Source organism: Labrus bergylta, chromosome 3 (genome assembly GCF_963930695.1).
Source record: "Labrus bergylta chromosome 3, fLabBer1.1, whole genome shotgun sequence".
Classification (NCBI taxonomy): domain Eukaryota; kingdom Metazoa; phylum Chordata; class Actinopteri; order Labriformes; family Labridae; genus Labrus; species Labrus bergylta.
In genome coordinates this window covers 8,647,753-8,666,229 of record NC_089197.1, presented here as the reverse complement: position 1 = coordinate 8,666,229, position 18,477 = coordinate 8,647,753, and positions in this window count along the sequence as shown.

The window sequence follows — 18,477 nt, the reverse complement described above, 5'->3', positions numbered from 1 at the left end:
CCGTCCGGCCTGCAGGCCCTCAGTGATCACTGTGCACATGAATATGCATGACAAACAAGCATCAAAATAACATCAGTTCCCACATTCCTCTGTGGAGATGATTTCAGCCAAATGTAAGAGCCAATATGACTGCTGCAACAGAGAATTAATGTTAATGATGTGAAGAACTACTGATGACATTCGACTGAGAGTTGAACTCATGTTTCAGGTCGTAAAAGTTCATGTTGGGAGGAAAAAAAGAGCAGCAGCTTGTGGTCATTTTTGAGTATTTTGGGGGATTTGTTCCTGTCTATATTCTGCCCCTCAGGTACGGGTTTAATTGTAACCGTTACATGCATTGCACTCATTCACACTGGTTTTGTGTAGTTCAAGGTCCACACTTTGACTTAATGGACTTTGACATGTATTTCAGAGATTGAACCACCCGAGCTACAATCCACCTTTATAAATCAGGTTTGGGTTTTAAGGATTCAGGTAAAAGGTCGGGGATTATTTCCTGATCCAGGAACAGGAGTTGGTTTATTGAGGTGTGACTGATGCTGAGACTGGCTCGAGTCGTGTGAGGGAGTTATTAAGAGGTCTCTGTTATCAGGACGACACTGTGTCGATGATGTTTGCAGAGTTTTACTGTTACACTGCGGGCTGACCAGCTGCTGTTCATCCTGTTAGAGCAGTGACCGTGCTGCTGGGAGGAGACAACGACCTGGAAGCTACAAGAACACCTCCACAGCATCCGTTCTTACTTCTTTTTGACACAGTTTTTCTCTATGTTAATGGTGTTAAAAAGATGATTTTATGTTTTTTAATATTGTTGGAAGTTTGGAGATTTAGGGAAGAAGGTTGATTTAAAGATAACTGAAGGAAAAGAATGGCGCAAATGGTCAATTTGTTGTATTTGCAGTGGCTGATGAATCCATATTTGGTGCCTTAGGTTTGTTCCACACCAGGCGAGTGGTTGCCATGGTTGCCTCTTCTTCTTTCTGCTTCTTGGTGGAAATGCAAACCCTGAAGTCCCTTTAAGTATAAAAAACAAAAACAAATAGAACCTGTTCACATCCAGACGAAACACAACAAAGCAGGACACCCTCACACCTTACAATCAGGTTTTTGTGTGACACTGCAGAAGAAAAAAATCAGATCAAATCTACGACCTGATCCCATCTCTCAGTTTGCCTCAGTCGACCCAGACAGACTCCCAATTCTTGATGATGACAAACAACTCAACCTGCCTTTTTTTTTTCATAGAAAACATCTTTTTTTACAAACTCCTGTAGCCCAAAATGACCCGGAGTGAACCACAGCGGCAGAGCGAGCCCCGCCGGCTCCTCCGTGCTGTATACATCTGACATAAATACACTCAGCCGCTTGAAATAGGCTGCAGCCATTCACTGTAAACACAGCCAACAACACGCTGCAGACACACTGACTGCTGATTCCTGCTGCACACTGCTGCAGTATTTTTACATTTTTTCTAAAAACAAAAAGACAAGTCAGTCGCTGCTATAACTGCTGTTGGAGTTTTTTTCTTCTTTAAAGCGATGACAGCCATTTCCCGTCAGCGGGGCACGTCAGGTGACAACGCTGACTTCAAGAAAAAGACTTAATCACAATATGTTTTCAGACTTCAGTCACAGGACCTCAGCTTTGTAACGACCTGCCTGAGGACATGAGGTCTGCAGAGCCAGTGACATCTTTTAAATCATTTCTTTAAAGTCACTTTTAAAGACTTACTTTCATGGACATGCAGAACGTTTCAGAGGGACAGGGGACCAAAGTCACAGAATGTCATTATTCAAGTAGTTAGATATAAAAAATAAAACACCTGGAGTGATGACTTTATTGACTTGAAATATAACTGTCTGTCTGACTGAGGGTGGTTCAAAGGGGCATCATTTTTCATACTACATGCCCTGATGCCACTCTGAAGTCCAGATTACATGATCTGATATAGATCTAGATCTGTTATGATATTAAACATGATATTTAACATCATTAAGGGTTTTCAGGGCGTAGACGAGACCTCAGGGGGGTCAGGGAGACAGTCCCCAAGGATTTTCAATCCAAAGGCTCTTCTTCAGCTTGGACAGAAACGTTGCCCTGTAATAAAGTTATTGCTCATTGGGAGCTGAACAGTGTGAGATTCTTTCCCTTTTTGGTCCTGCACCTGTATGCATTGTGCTTGGATGTGCGCACACTAGTCTTTTTTCTCATATTAATTTATTATTATTATCATTAATATGATACATGTATGTAAACTTGTGCGTGGATGCGTACTCTCACAGCTGCAGCAGGAGAGAGGATGAAGGAGGGAACGTCGCTCTGAGCTGGGTCACATCTCGACGCCGTTCTTATTTGGCCAAATAGATCTGTCTTCAGGCCAGGCTGTGTGACTCAAAGTGCTTTAACACCGCAGGTCACACCTATAGATTCACACACTGATGGCAGAGGCTGCTGTGTAAACTGTCCATCAGTATTAACTCACCCACACGTCCAGACGTCAGACATGTAGCTGTATGAGCTGGGGATCAAACCCCTGACCTTCTGACTGAAAGACGACCGACTCTACCACTGAGCCACAGCCGCCCCTTTACCTTCTGTAGCATCAGTCACTGTGTTCTTGATGAAACCTTGAGACTGGCACATTAAAGGTTCATACTAAACGTCCAGCTTTCATATAAAAGACAACTTGCATAAATATGTTTGGACATACTGTGAGATAGTAAACATTCAGTAATTAATGATACAAGTTTGTGTTTTATTGAAGGTCTGTTTCACGTCTATACTGGAGCTTAAAGCAGGATGAAGACGTCCAAAGCCTCCATCACGGCAGCCAGTTGTTACTCTTGTTGATGAACAACGATGTCGACAAAGTGAACATCACATTAAGTTAAACTGGATGGTAAACGTGTCCGTCTGTTTGTCTGTCTCCTGCAAACTGCTGACAGTGACAACATGGAAACATCTGCCTGCTTTCACTTCTGGTTTTCACAGCACTGCATTCTGGGATGCGGACTGAATTTGACTAAGTCAGCTTAAAAACACAGTGGTGAGCAACACTTTCTATTAATGACGATTGCTGGGGTCATCACAGTTAATGTGGACTACAGGTGAACGTCTCAGAGCTGCAGCAGCACGATGCACGCTTCACTGAAACACCCAAACACCGTGTCCAGATACAAGGAAATAATTAACAACGTGTCGCTGCGCCAATCAGAAGCCGGGATGCTCTGCGGTTAAACAGGAAATATCTTCTCTGTCATGTTTGACCATGTCGTTGTTTTTTGTAATATGTGATCTGTAAAATAAACCCACACACATTCTTTGGCTTGTTTGTGTCCGTGCATAATGTGCATACTCTTGAGAGGAGCTGTATATATTAAACACACTCTTTCTGTGTGTGTGTGTGTGTGTGTGTGTGTGGGGCTGCACACCCGCTACACTCTTGACTAAAGTAAACATGACACAGCAGACTTTATATCTTTGTGAAAACCGGACCTCAGCTCATCACATGCATCATCTCATGTCTCATTCAGCGATGAGTAAACATTAAACTTTATCATAACACATGTAAAAAAAAAAAAAACGGACTATTTTAGTATTCATAGCAACCAAACTCACAGTATAAACCCTGTCATCGAGGACACGCTTTGACTGTGGGCTAGTGCATGAAGGAGTAGAGAGCGAGCAGGGAGACAGGGAGGCGTCTGATTGGTTCATCAGATTGGTACCTCGTGGCAGACATTGGTCAAAGTTTTTACAGGTTTACAAACTGATACAGATGACAGATTTTCTTCATTTCTTTTTCAGAGCACCTGAGTTATTAATGTCTGTCAGGACCTAAAGACAATTTCAACCAAAGTCTTAAAAAGAAGTGAAAATGAAGAATCCTTGCCTTTAAATAATCTTTACGGCTTCTTTGCCCCAAAACTTTCCTCTCAATCCTCTCCTCTCTTTCTCCCTCTGTGGTATCTCGTCAATGTGTAACCTCTCACTCCCACCTTATGAAAACTGTCTGATATCATATTGCATTTGTGTCTGGTGATAACTGTACACACACACACACACACACACACACACACACACACACACACACACACACACGCACACACACACACACGTGTAGATTCCTGGGAGTGTTGACAGTCAGCTTGATAACTTTGTTAAATAAAAACACTACACTATATTTGCTCTTAAACACACACACTCTCACACACATTGCGCACGTATGTAAACACACACGTCTCACACTCTCAGATACCTGTATTTAATGGACAGGTAAAGACAAATACGTACCCACGTAAGCACACACCACAGTAGATAAACAGTTTGTTATACAGCGATAGGCCTTACATTTAATATGTCACACACACGGTCTGCAGGACTTCTGCTGATTTTCTACAAAAATCTGTTGTTTCTCCATGTTGGAATTTAAGCAAGTTAAATAATTACAAAAGCAACTGGGGGCGCCGGTAGTATAGTGGTTAGTGCATGTGCCAAATGTACAGAAGCTAGTCATAGAAGCGGGCGGCACAGGTTCAAATCTGGCCTGTGGCTCCTTTCCTGCATGTCATTCCCCACTCTATCTCTCTCTCTCTCTCTCTCTCTCTCTCTCTCGCTCTCTCTCCAATTCTGACTCTATCGACTGTCCTATCTCCAAATAAAGGAATAAAAATACATCTTAAAAAAAGGAACTAGTGTCCAACTTTAATGGAGACTACGTTCACGACTTATGTAGGAACTTTTAAGTCTTGACTCAGAAGGTGACAGGAGCTCTTTTCAGAGTGGGATTCTGCAACAGCGCCGTAAATAAACTCCGCCTCCATGACGTCTCGATATATTCATTGTGATTCTGCAACAGTGTAATATCAGCGTCCCAGTCTTTGAGTTCATAGTGGCTCATTGTGTTGCAGATGCATGATGTGTGGAGAAATAGTGGGAGCTACACACACACACACGCGCACACACACACACACACACACACACACACACACACACACACACACACACACACGCACACACACACACACACAGCTGTACTCCCCTTTGTTGGATCTGTGGTTCCTGTCTCACCCCCTTAATGCCTCTCAGCACAAAGGTGGAATCACTTCTCGAGCTGTGCATCTTCACTGGTGTAACATGCAGCTTTCTTCTCTCTCTCTCTATCTCTCTCTCTCTCTCGCTCTCTCTCGCTCTCTCTCTCTCTCTCCCTGATTCTCCCTCCTCCCTCGACCTGCAGCACACCTGAGAGAGGAGGAAGGGTATTTAGAGGAGCCAGGTAGGAGAGCTCTCTGGCACACACACACACACACTCTGGGGAGCTTTTGTCCCCCATTTTTTTTTCTTACTGTTTCTCCTCACACGTCAACATTGCTGGGTTTTGTTATTTTAGTTTGGGGCTGGAGATCACCTCTCAGTAAGTTTTAGTGGGAGGTCCTGGGAGCGACTACACTTTGCGAGGTCGACTCAGCGCCTTCCCATTTTCTGTTCTTTTTGGCCGGGGTCTCCAGTCCCTTTTGTTTTTTGTTTTTCTTTGATTACTTTAAATTTAATTAAGCTCGGGGTTCAACTGTGTGGCGTCCTATATGTTCAGGTCTCCATGATTTGAGCCCTAAGTTAATTATTTTGCTTAAGGAGGCCGTAACAACTGGTCTCATGATTCGATTACGATTATCCTGTCGATGATTCTATTCGATATCACAATGGGTTGCATCCTGAATGTTCTACATCACTGCTCATGGCCACTTTTTAATCAATGAAGACAAGCAGTCAGAAACATATGAACTCTTCTTTTATTAAATACAAAGTGCCTCAGAAATCAATGACAACGTAAATGACATTGTTAACCACAATTAATAAATGATGCAGCTCCAGCTGAGGCCGGGAAAATCAGTGCATGGACACAGATTGCCTTTCTTTAAATGTCAATCAGCATGAATACGTCGTGTGCTGGTGGCACAAATTGTGAGCCCTGCAGTCTTTAAAGCAACATCAGGGGGACCCGCTGAGTGTCTGCACAGTCGTAAACTGACATATCCATCTGGGTGTCAGATTTGAAGCCCACTGTTTCTCAAACTCTCTCCAAAGTGTAAAGTCCTGTCCAGTATTTACTCTGGTCTGGCATCTCTTTTTCTCTTATAGCTTCATCAATCACCGTCCTCTTATAATCGAACAGTAACGAGGCCGGTTAACTCGCTTTCATTAAGCTGAAGGCTTTAAGGATTTCAGCCCAAACACTCTTTTACTATTCACTCAGCAGATTGCTTTCCCCGTATGGATCCAGAAGTAAACCTTGACTAATCGGTGAAGTGATCAACAACCTAAGGTAAGTATGTTTATATGAACTGTTGTATTTTGATCATGTTCTGGAACCAAAACGACTTCATCAGTTAAGAAAGTATCCGCATTAAACTTGACTTTTGTCACAAAGTCTTTGAGTTGCGGCTTGACTTGAGCCTGTCGTCACTCGAGACTTGACCCAGGACTCCAATTAAGAGGTGACTTGTTCGTCTTGACTTCTGGGATGCCCGTCTCGCCTGTAACTTCAGACATGTTCCTCCCTGAGATTTCCCTGAAACGAACCAGGAGTTGTGCCAAACATTCCTCTTATGACAAGATCTTCATGATAAAAAAAAAGAAAAGGAAAGAATTTTGGACTTGTGAGGACCTCTTCCTTCACCTCTCAGAGTCCTTTGAAAGATAGAAATTCAAGAGCGCAAAAAACCACCTGACCTGAAGAACTTGCAGTGATACAAACGCACACTGTTGACTGTTTGTGTGACACATTTGATGGAAAGATTACACACACCCACTCACACACACACACATAGACCCGCACTCTGCATGGCTCATTGTTGCCTTCACTCTCCCAGCTCTCCATCATAGTTACTGTGGTTCACAGAGAGTTTAGTTCTGGTGGTTTTCAAAGTCCTCAGCCCGCCTCACCCCTCTCCTCCCCCCTTCACTTTCCCCTTCTTCTCTTTCAGCAGTTTTCTTTTTCCAGCTCTCTGTCAGGCTCCGTTGCTCATCCGTCAGCGCTTCAAACACCTTGTGACTCAACTTTGTTTGCCGGAGTTAGCTTAGCACTCGGTTAGCATTCTCCTATTCATGAACAGACGCACCAACACACACACACACACACACACACACACACACACACACACACCTGCCGGTCCCCTCTTTACAGTTATGATAAAAATTCACCCGAGGGGATTTGATAGAATTGTAACCACAATTTTGACCACAGAAATGTGTTGTTCTTTTGTGTTACAGGTGTTGTGTTCAGATCTTTCTTTTAGTACGTCTGTGTGGTCGTGGATCGGGGATACGTTATATGTCTCAACCACCTCCAGGGTCAGTGGGGGTCCCCAGTCTGTGGCACCCTCACCATTAGAGTCACGAGCTGAAAAGTTTGGGAACCCTTTGTCTAAAACAGTGACTCCGCCCATGATGGACTGTAGGTCCATCCTTTGAGGTGGTGAAGTGTGAAGACATCCCTAAACATTTAAAGACTTAGAGTCCTAAATGTGACCATCTGAAGCTTCAGACCTCAGTTCACACATTTTAAAGACCAGTCTTCTTGAGCTGTGTTTTGCAGAACTACTTTCACTTTGAGGACCAAAAAACCTGAATCACATGAAGAACCAGTAATTAAGAAAAAGCTGTGTGTGTGTGTGTGTGTCTGTTGACTACATCGCCGTGGAAACCAGAGGCAGAGGGAGGTACTGTGTGGATGTTCGACTCAGCTGACTCAGCAGGAACGAGTTTTTAATATTTCAGGTCTGAGGGAGATAAAGAAGAGTAACAATGAAGAAGTGATGTCTTTTACTCCACAGGGGTCGACCTGCTGAGTTTCTCTCCTGATAAATACCACAGTCAGGGTGATTTAATCTTCCGCTCCTCCGTTATGTAAGACCTAAATCATAAGTGTGAACGACCCCAGAGAGCTCATATCTGCTCAAATAAATTGTGAGGAATGCTTACTTTGTGTTTAATGGCAAGACTCCCAGAAAGTCTCGCTGAGGGCAGAAACACAACACCAAACACACCTACGGAGTCTGGCCTCATCGCAGAGCGAGAGCAGTGAGATGAACCCTGTTCATACACACACACAGAGGAAGTCTCACTCCGCTCTGCTAGGATTGGATACTTTTGGAAAACCTCTCCTTGTCTCGTTGAGATAAAGTTTCTGAGTGACTTTTGACTTTTCCGTTTCAGGTTTGGGATTCAGTGGCAGCCTGGTGTTTGGAGATGTGTTCAGACCACAATAAAAAGTGTTTTGTTTTTCACCAGGGACCATTTCAAAAACATCATAGACAAAGATACGAGTGGACCTAAATGTTTGCTATGAAGTGTATTCACCCTTTGGCAACACACGCTACATATACATTTCTTGCTTACTTTCCAAAGTCTATCAGGATGTAGATCTTCCTGACATCCAGACATCGGGTCAGAAATGGTTCAACCAAACTCGTAGACAAACCTGACAAGGAAGGATTTCTTCTTTGTGTTCCTCGCGTTCTGAGATGGAGGTCAGAGCAGGCCGTGCAGGCGGTGGTGGTGGGTGGGCGTCAGAGATGTCGGGTGGTAGTAATACCAGATCACCTCGCTGTAGGTTGGGGGAGCTCCGTCTACTCGAGGGCCTGTCTTCAGTTTCCCCACAAATGAACCAAACCCAGTGATTGAATGTATTGTGGGAAGCGTGTGTTTGTGTAGAACACATGGAGGGACCCACAATGTGCCTTAAGGGTATCTAGAAATCTGCTCATATAAACTCAACAACAGAGAAACTGGTGCTACTGCTTCATTAGGCTTCAGCTTCTCCTGAAGTCTACAACACTCAATGACAGGCCCCTTTCTTCTTCTTCTTCTTTTCTTGATTTTAAGTCCACACAGGACACTATACTCTCTACAGTTGCTGGTGTGTGTTGAGCTACAAGAGGATGTGACATCACTCTCAGGACGACCAGCTCATGGCCTGTATTTCTGCTCCAGTATGGGCGCAGTGTTTCCTGCAGTATTTGTTGTAATCGGGGGTGTTTCCGAGTCCAGCCGATGACATGACGGAGGCTTTGGAGCCAGAGGAGGAGAAACTGTCGGAGTGTGTAAACTCTGAGGTTCACTGAAACAACAGGCTTCGGTCTGCTGGGAGCCATGAGCTGCTCAGGAGTTTGACCACGGGGAGGTTTTAATGATACTGTCCAGGAGTCCTGCTCCGCCAGAGGAGGAGGAGGAGGGAAGAGGGGAAAGTACAAGGATGTGATCTGAGAGAAGGAGAGGAAAGGAAAGGAGAAGTGAGTTTAAAGGGATAGTTTGGCTTTTTTTAAGGTGGGGTTGTATGAGGTTCTCATTCATGCTATAGGGTCCAGCACAGTCCCTGTTTGGAGAAGCTAAAGTTAAACAAAAACTAAACTATGTGTAGCTGCAGACAGTCCATTATATATAACATTTTTAACATGTTTTAGATAATTCTGTTGAAGTTTAAGCTGTATTTCTTCACATTTTCACAGCTGTACCTTGACATAAATCTTTGGGACAACTACTCCTTCTCTGTGTGACTAAAGGTTTCAGTGGATGCTGGAAGGGAGATGTTTTAATTTAATTTTGCTTTTATATACCTATCAGATTCCACTTTTCGACTTGTGACATTTAAAGGTAGAGTCAGTAAGTTTGTTAACACTACATTCAAACTGGGACCCTCCTCCTGGGTTTATCACCACCCAGAAGCTCACACTCACCGCAGGATGTAGTGTGTACTGTTACTGCTTTTACCTACACTGCGAGCTACCGCACGCTAGCACAAGCCAACCCCCCGGTGTTTTGCACCTGCCTGTCCAACAGGAACCAACTCTGCGTCCGCGGGTAAAACCGCAACATAAGGCTCAAACTCGTTTTGGAACGAGATGCATCCGCTTGGCATTTCGCCTCCGTTGTGATTATATTTTCTCTCTGTTGACGCCACATCCACATCCATCATGTTCTCACCAATGTCTGATTTGTATCCACTCCTCTACTCACCTACTCGCTCTAATTGGCTGTGGGAAACACAACAGCTCCCCGCTCAGAAACATCCCGAACAACCAAAACACATCAAAACATGTAAACCCAGTCAGAGGACTCAGTCACTACCACACTTGTACGGAGGCCCAGGAGTGACGATTGAGCAGCGTTAAGTCTTTATTCCAGTTTTTAGGAAAAAGCTGCTGACTCTACCTTTAAATAAAACAATGCATGCATGAAGAGCATGTAGATTAGAGCAGTACTGTCGTTAAATGTTGATCCATTTATACATAAATAAAATGTTGAATGCAGGACTTTGACTTTCTTTTATTGCTTTTACCCGTTTTACCATGCTTTGTCCACACAGCGGTTTAATGTTATTACATCTTTCAGCCTCTTTGTGTCCCTGTAGCCTACTATTATCATTCTATGTCTGGTTTTGGTCGGCCATTTTGTTTGGGGTTCTGTTTGCAGGCTATACTGAGTCTCTTGTTTGACAGCACGTTGTGAGGTGCCACGTTAATAAAGTTATTACTGAATCTAAAGGATTCTGAAATGCAGGACCTGCAGGAATTTCCTGTACCTGAACTGACGTGAGCGCTGAACAGTCAAAATATTAAACCAATCCCCTTATGAGAGCTTTCCGTTGTACAACATACATTTTTATAAATCAGATTATGACTCCCAACCAAATCCAGCTCAGACTGAGTCTGAGATTGTACATTTTGTGAGGGCTGTTTGAGCTTTGGCTGCATTCAAATACAAGCTGCAAATGTTTGTTATGGTAAAGGTTTGTTTGGCTTACTTCACGGGTTCACAGGTCGTGTCTCTGACAGGTACTAAAATCACTGCAGGCCTTTTTGTTTTAGAGGTGCAGGTTGCAATTTATTTATTTGTTATTTCTTTAACAAATAGCTATATATGTGAAAATTCATATATATATTGCAGATTCACAGAGTCAACCCAGATTCAACATCCATTCTAGACATAATCAGAAACTCATGCATGGACAAACTCTTTTCCCTGTCAGACATCATTTAAAGAAGTGCATGTCAGGTAGAGAATATTTTCTGTCTGCAGCATGTCAGTCAGCAAAACATCATGAAGGTTAACCCTTAAGGCCGCTGGGTACGTACGGTAACCCACCGGTGTTGTGCTGAGAAACGCACACCAGTTTTAAAATGATACTGAACTCTTATTCCTGGAGACAGATCTGTGATGACAAAGTGTCTGAAGTTTACACTTAATAAACATTAAAGGTCTTTATTCTTCGATAGACTCCATAGAACACGTCATCATTAATCCTACAGTGTTTGACTCTGAAGTGTCTGATGAGGAAAATAAAAGCCCCCCCATGAAGCAGAACTGTGAGAGTATCTATCAGCCATGTCGTGACGTATTTCCTGAAACTGAATAGAGCCAATCTACAATTCACTTAGCAGATGTTTTTATCCAAAGCGACGTACATCAGAGAGTAAGAACAACACAAGCAAGGAGAAAAAAAAACGCCAGGAAGTGCAAACGATCAGCTTTGAGTCCGATTGGTCACACAGGTGCTGACAGGAAGTGACCAGAGGCAAAGCACAACAACGACAGCTGTTCTTGAGAGATCTAATCAGTATAGAAACCATCTTATAAGTCATTGAATCACAACATAGCGTTGAGATGAATTTGATTGGATTGTTAGCTTTTGAGATTATTTTTTAATTATCAGTTAAGTGAACAAACTTGGCGTTTTCAGGCAGGATCACTCATGAGATGTGCTCGGGACCCAGCGCTGCGGGTAAAGACTGTATACAGAGTCTAACCTCGACCTCCCGGTCACAATGGGTAGAGAAGAGGGACCCTGACACGTGAGGACCGCCGCACACTCAGATATATTTTCTGGCGGGCAGCATCGTCTATCCGGTGAGTAAAATTCAGAGAGAGAGAGTAGCGAGATGTATTCTTCATTTCAATAAGATTGGATGCAAAATATGACAGCAAGTGTGTTTGCCATAAACGTCCTGTGAGGTGCGTGCAGTTCTTGGCAGGCGTGCGTTTCTGTGCACAGTACAGTAACTCACGGGCATGAGTTACTGTACGTACTGAGCAGCCTTAAGGGGCTTACTGACTGCTCCAAAGCTCTCTCTGTAAACCACAGAAAACTGCTGTTGTTGCTTATTCTTAAACCAGATTTAATCTTTGACCTTTGATCTTTGATAACTTTAGCCTTAAGTCTGTGAGTTTTTACTACAGATGCAGGTTGGTTACATTTAGGGAACAGAACTATTTGATGAGGTACGGGGTAAAGATCAAGGTTCATGTCAAAGATAAAAGTACATCTAGGAGTCTCTGGAAGAAGGCTCTGTACTGCAGGTATCTTGCCTCAAGGGTGAAAGTCATGTGTTTATTTGTTCCAAATAGTTTGCTTCTGACAAAGACCCTAAACTTCTATATCCTATCATCAGACTTTATAAAATCTTCTTTTTTTTTTTTAAAGGTAACTTTTAAAGGAAATATTCTTCCAATCGGGATTCTTTAGTGGCTGACACTTAGAGAAGAGAGACATTTGTATGCTCTTGTAAAATTCTGTGCATTTCTATTTCTGACTATCTCCCAAAGCTACACACACACACACACGCACACGCACACGCACACGCACACGCACACGCACACACACACACACACACACACATCATTACAAACTGTACATGTAATTATCTAATGCATGTTTGTACGTGCAGTTTCTCACTGACACACACACTCCTGTTCATCCCATTGTCTACACACCTGCCTGCTCGTACTTTTAGATATTTACCCTGGACACACACACAAACACACACACACACACACACACACACACACACACACACACACACACACACACACACGTGGGCGTTTGAGGAAGACGTCCAGAGAGTGAGAGGAGAGACAGCGATCCCACACTCTGCTCCAACTCAAACACATCCTTTGGTTTCAGTGGAGCCTCCGAACAGAAACTGACTCGACTATTTTTGCAGAGAAACTATTTTTAGCGTCCTTTTCAGCAGCAGTCTGGCCACACAGCGACTGTGAGAGTCGAGCTCTGAGTCAATACAGAGAACAATGCGCTCGGGCGTCCACTCAGCCGGACCGACCGGTCTGTGGCTCCTCGCCACCGGTTGATGACAGGCCGCCACTGCACAGATTATTGGAATTCTGGGAGATTACCAGACAGAGGGGGGGTCGTTTTTAAGCTCGGTCAGTGCTGCAAATGACAGGCTGTCAAAGGCCAACGCACAGACTGACGGCTCAACCAGTGGCCCCAAGGAGCCCGACTGGGGGCCAACATTTACACTCAGTCCCCTGAGAGTCAGACAAAGCCGCTTCAGCAGCCAGGACCAGTTTAAATTTACTGCGCGGGCTGATGGAGAGAGGAGGGAGAGAGCGCCAACTGGTGAAGCTCGGCCTTAAGCCTCACAAACTACATAGAGGGTTCATGAGCTTTCTTTATCAATGAGGTTCAATTCCCACTGCAGAGACCCTGAAGATCAGAAAACATGACAGACCAAAAAGAGTTCAAGATCTTACAAGAAGAGAGGACGCTTAGTCCACCGTAGACGTCTTCAGTGTCTTTAAAACTTGTGTCATAAATGTAGAAACAGGGCTGGTCTCCCGCGGTGAGGTGCATGTGTGAACAGCCAGATCAGGAATATACTGTATCATACACAGTCCTGAAATTCTCTAGAAATATTCAGGAATGCATATTTGATAACAGCTTTACACACCCAGTTTTGCTTTGATGAAGGATATGAGTTATGAATAATTTGGGAAGTGGCCAATTCGACTGCAAGCTGCACTAATATAGCAGTTTGTCAGGAGAATATAGAAGAAGAAAAAGATAAGCTTTATTAATCCCGCGAGGGGAAATTAAATTTTACACTCTGTTGTTAAACATGCTACACACACACACACACACAGGCTGAAATACACACACACATGCACAAACAGGAACCTGTGGACATGCACTAATGGAGAGATCTCAGAGTGAGGGGGCCGCCCACAGAGAGCGCTCCTGAGTTGGTGGGGGGGGGGGGGGGGGGGGGGGGGGGGGGTTCAGTGCCTCGCTCAAGGACACCACAGCAGTTCTCAGGAAGTAAACTGACAACTCTCCAGCTACCAGACCAATTTCCAGACTTGCTCGGCACCGAGTTTTGAACCGGCGACACTCCGGTTCCCAACCCCTTTCCCGACAGCTACTGCCGACTAAGCTAGTTCTCTCTCCTTAGCTCAAACTCTTTGCTTGTCGTTAGGTTGACCTAAAGTTTGACTGAGGCAGCATATCCAATATGGCCGCCGCCATGAATGGGCTTCCAAAACAGCCCTTCAGAAACCAATGAGTGACCTCACTCACACTTCTGTTTATATACAGACTTGCAGATGCTTTCCTTCAAGCTGCACAGTTTTCACATGTTGTTTTCCTGTTACTTTTATTTACTCAAAATGACAAGCCGCAAAGTGGATAACAGATCTATGGAAGCCCTGAGTGGACATGCATGCGTACATTTTGCCAACTTCATTTTCCTGTGTTTAACTTCTTTTCAGTTGTTTTCTAAAGACCTGGACTCAGTTTGTCATCAACTTGAGATTACAAAGCTGGTTCTTTCTTGATAACAGGATCATTCCTGCTGATCTAGAAACCCCAGGAAAATGTGGTAAATCAAGTAAATGGATGAATGTCTGCTCGCGGCCTCTGTATGGATTAATGTGTTAACCTCCTTTTACTCATGCTCCAAACCCCCTAACTCCCTGAGGCTCCATAACGTCAATCTCCAAACATCGTCCAAACCCACAAAGCTTTATTTAAATTCTACTGCAGCTTTAAGTCCTGTGCTTGTCATCTTGAAATATGACAAAAGATGATGCAGCATGAACGAGTAAAGTAGCCATAAAAATAAATATTGGGTTTTGGTGAACATTATATAACTTTACTTAAAGTGCTGGAACCAAAAATACTGTAAGTATGAAACTGATATTTATGGGACATACTCTAAATAAAAGGTCATGATGGGAGTGTGTGTTGGTAATGTTGTAGAATATGTTTATGTGTGTCTTTAAGGTGTGTGTGTGTGTGTGTGTGTGTGTGTGTGTGTGTGTAAGGGGGGGGGGGGGGTGTTCGTGTAAATGATACACTTCACTTTACTCTTTAATGTGAGTAAAGTGTGAAAAGACCAACAAGCGGTATGTTTACAGCAGGGAGCCAGATAATAAGAGTGTGTGAGAGGAGTTATTACTGTACTGTGTGTGTGTTTTGTGTGTGTGTGTGTGTGTGTGTGTGTGTGTGTGTGTGTGTGTGTGTGTGTGTGTGTGTGTGTGTGTGTGTGTGTGAGTGTGTGTGTGTGTGTGTGCATCACGTGTCTCAGTGACTCTTTCTGTCAGGAATGTAAACTTGGTGCGGTAAGGTGTGTTTATGCCCCCATCCCCGCCCACCTCAACCAACCAGGTAATACTTAGATGACACACACACACACACACACACACACACACACACACACACACACACACACACACACACACACACACACACACACACACACACAGCATGGTAAGCATTTCAGTCCCTGTCATTCAGAGTTATGTGAGGAATGTGTGTGTGTGTATGTTTTGGAGTTTGGTCTTAACACTGATCGACCAACTCCCCTCATTATCTGTCTGAGAGCGATCCAGACTAATCCAGGCTGATACGTCCTGATACCTTCATCCATCTAAAGATTCACCCCCCCAAAAAAAACCTCCTCCACCTCCTGCTGGAGGAGCTGCCGTCCTCCTCAGAAACTCCAGGATAGCTCAGAGCAGGATTGATGACGGACAAAACATCCCACTGTGTGTCAAAGTATGAATTAATCCAATGCCTTAATATCTGGATAGCTAGTCTGCAAACACTGATAGTAAGATTTTTATATTAGCAGACAAGAGCGACCAAAGGAACCAAGCTAACTAGCGTGATTGGGCTAAAGCTGCATTGACATACTGTAAAAGGGAGAGAGAGAGAGAGAGAGAGAGAGAGAGAGAGAGAGAGAGAGAGAGATATTCCCTTTTTGAGACCAGAGACAGCCAGGACATTGATCCGTTCCATACATCAATTTTATCTTAGAGAAAACACAAGTTAATAGTCTGCTGCAGCACAAACCAGAGTTTACTTATTTATTGTATTTATTTTGTGTCACAAATCATTTTAGAACATCAACAGTGTAACTAACAGAATATCACAGGCAAAGTGAGTCTGTTTTGCAGCCGCAGCAATATTCTTGAGCAACTCCAAAATATCTTTCTCATTAAAGTTTTTCAGACCCCCCAAAAAGTCAAAATTGGGTCCTGAAGATAGACCCCAGTCCTGAAGATAGTTAGTAGTGACATTAACATGCCAGTTAGATCAGTTAGCTTAAACGAGACTCAACACGAAGCAGCTGGTACATAGAAACAGGCAGAAGTTTGTCTAGTTTGAAAGTTTGAAAGTTTTGACCCTGCTGTCCTCAACGGTCATTTATTATCATATTCTCATCTTGTTTTTCTTCTTTTTTACACATTTGTAAAAATGGTTACACATCTGGATGAAAGTGGACGGATAAAACCACTTCAGAAAACTGTAGTAGAATTAATTTGTCTTGGCACCCATATAAATAACTTTTCCTACATGTTTAAAGGATCTGTTAGAACTCTACTGAATTTAATTATTAAATTACGGCCCATGATTTGCCAGGGAAACCGCAAACCAGCTGTTGCAGTGATGGAAGCGGGCAAGAGAACTGGTTTAGATAGAAATGATTGTGCTCGACCTAAAAAGCCTCTGCATGTTTCTAATAAGCTCCACGAGCAGAAACGTGCTCAAACTAGGATCAATATTGGAGATGCTTTTGAAAAATGGAGAGAGGTTAGAACACAGAAAGGTTTACAAACTGATGCAGAGCTGGATAAACACTGAAGCTTCAGTGTCCACCACCACATGGTGACCTGTGTGAGCATCGACTCTAGAGAGGAGGGGGCAGGGGGAGAGAGCTCTCTACAATGTTCAGAATTTAGACTGCAGTACCCATTTTAAACACTAGGTACATACTGCTCCTTTAATCTGGGATTTTGTTTAAAAATCAAATTCGAAAGGTTCAAATAATTTCTGTGTTCCTCGAAGGATCTTATCAAACACAAAGCAGACGATCCCAGACTGACTCAGAGCGGCTCTGTGCTGAATGTTGATGGTGACATGTGCTGGTATTGTTTTATCATCTATTGTTGTAAACACACAGTGTGTTGAAAGGTGAGTCTGTCATCTCCGACAGATCCAGTCCTGTCATGTTGGAGGAGAGGAGTGTGTGTGTGTGTGTGTGTGTGTGTGTGTGTGTGTGTGTGTGTGTGTGTGTGTGTGTGTGTGTGTGTGTGTGTGTGGTTAACTCAACATTATTACAGTGACACTGGAGGTAGATGTATCTGTGGCAACGAGCCAGAAACAAACACAGGACTGTGTGTCTCTACATACTGACATATTTTAAAACAGTCAAAGAAACATTCCAGCTTTTTTTTTTTTTTTTTCTTTTTTTATAAATTAGCTTCTTCTGTTTGCTTAGAGTCAATTTAGTTTCATCTTTTGGTTTTAGGCTAGCTCAGCATAAAGACTGAACACAATACTTTGTAAAGGGTAGGAAAAAACACATGTTGAAGGCACACTTTTAATACACATTTTTTTACTTCTAAAAAGTGGGCTACATCCTATTAGCTGGTGCAACCAATAAACCAGAATAAAACACTGACATATTCACATACGCACTTTGATTTCATAATTAAGGGGTCGCTCAAATATACCTCAAAATCCCACTCACTTGTTATAGTCAGTGAAAAAGCTGCAGCTTCCAAACACTGTTTTTATGATTTCGGGCCCCTGGAGCATGTTCAGTTGAGGCCTACTCAAGTCAAGCCAGGGGACTTCCTGTCGACCCCCTGCATGTGAAAATGATCCAAAAAGAAATCGCATTGCTCTTCTGAGGTTTCCAAATGTTCAGAGAAATGTGTTCATTGTTCTTCTGCTGCTCCCTTTACAATAATTGTGTGAAAACCGTGTCTTGTTATGGACCCCGAAGTTGAAGTACCCGCAGAATCACTTCACAGGGCTGTGGGTTTGAGGGGCCACGGCTCCCAGTGGTGTTCGGTCAACAAATGGCTCCAATGTTAACTAAAAGCTAAAAACCACAGTATTCAGGTTTCAATCCAAATGAAAATGATCAAAATAAAACATGAAATTCTGCTTATTTCATTCCTCTCCTCCTGTGTTAACAGGAAGTTGGAGCTAAATTGTTGTCTTTAAAGCTTTAAAGGTCACATATAATGCAGAATCCACTTCACCATGTTCCCCTAACACTAAGATGTGTCCCCCCAATTATGAGAAAAGTCCATCCTCTCCTACTTTTACCTGCTCCACTTTTCAGAAAATGTGTGCTCAAACAGGCCGTTTAGAGATTTTCCCTTCATGAC